We start from the raw sequence: 1389 nt of genomic DNA, 5'->3' as shown, positions 1-1389 counted from the left end.
ATATAATCTGTAACTAGAGGGACATCGGCCTCCGTTCAATTGAAGCCACCTCTCAGCTTTTCAAAAGGTTATTATCCGCCCCCAAAAAAAAAAAAAAAAAAAAAAAAAAAAACAACAACAACAACAAACAAACATATCTCACTCAACCCCATATTCAGACCTAGTTCCCCACCTCGTTGCTAATGAATCTCTGGTAACATTACTCCGTACTTTCACAGCAAAATTGCAACTCCGGCAAATCATATCGCATCTTCAGGGTCCTGGGCCTCTCGTAAACATTTGCATTAGGGCGAACCCTACTCCCTAAGCGATCCAGAGGGAAGAAAAAGAAAAGAAAAGGAGAAAAAAAGAAACCTGAAACGGGTCCTGCCGCGATTCGAACGCGGGGCCTCTCGCAGGCTAATTTTAGGTTTGGAGGGAACCCAAAGCGAGAATCATACCACTAGACCACAGGACCAACTTCTTGCCGAAAAATTAAGGTTTTTTGCCGCTTTTCACCCTTATCGATACTTTCCCTCCCTTGAGAGCCAGCCCCCGCAAGCCACAAGGGACTTATTGGTAAAACTCAAAAACCCCATCCTTGTATATTATGCATGCAAGCTGCAGCTTAATTGGTGCTATACTCCCCACATGTGAGGAGGAACTTCTTGATGACTCTGGATCATTCATTAATTATTAGAGGGACCCTGCAAACACCTTTCGCAGTAGCGGCCTTTCTTATACAGTTTAGCTTCACGTAAAAATAGCATTTTGATGCAAGCCAGTATAAGCCACTATCACACATGTGGATCTGTGTGTGCGATGTTTTCGCACCGATCCGTATGACAGTAGTAGCCCGTTCCGCCTTCCTTATTCAATTAGAACTCTTTATAACTAACTATGTGTAATAGATATTGTTACTGCGTATATACTCCGTACAAACAATACAAAACTCAAAATTACAGAGAAGCCTATTTTCTTAACAGCAGGCCACACCTCATATTTAAACCTCAATAGGAAGACGGTGCGTACCAAAAATATTTTGCGACTTGGCGTTGCAGGATCCCTTTATGCATGGGTTTGGTCGCAGAGAGTATTTCCACGGCAGCGGTGGGTACTAGTGGGGGGTATTAAGTTTGAAACCCCCCCCCCCCTGGCCGCCGAGATTACACTTTTATATTAATATTTTGTACACCATCCTTCTGCCTCTATAACTGCCTTCACTCGATGAGACATTGTAGCTGAAAGATTATATAGAATGCTATCATCAATTACATTTCATGCCTCCTTAACTGCCTCTATTAAAGCTCTTTTTGTAGCTACTGTATCTGATGCATGCTCCAGCTCTGGATGCAGCTTATAGATCTCCTGCTTCAACAGTGCCCAAAGATTCTCTTTAGGATTCAAATC

The 1389-nt window shown here is 42.8% G+C and overlaps 1 non-coding gene across 1 annotated transcript; it reads right to left on the bottom strand.

Moving 5' to 3' along the window:
* Positions 1–361: 361 nt before the first annotated feature.
* Positions 362–457, bottom strand: HCAG_09377. The gene has a single exon. It is a non-coding gene; the product is annotated as a tRNA-Pro (tRNA).
* Positions 458–1389: the final 932 nt, after the last annotated feature.

This window comes from Histoplasma capsulatum, genomic scaffold (assembly GCF_000149585.1).
Source record: "Histoplasma capsulatum NAm1 scaffold_1 genomic scaffold, whole genome shotgun sequence".
NCBI classification, from domain to species: Eukaryota; Fungi; Ascomycota; class Eurotiomycetes; order Onygenales; family Ajellomycetaceae; genus Histoplasma; species Histoplasma mississippiense.
This window is presented reverse-complemented; position numbering and strand designations above follow the sequence as displayed.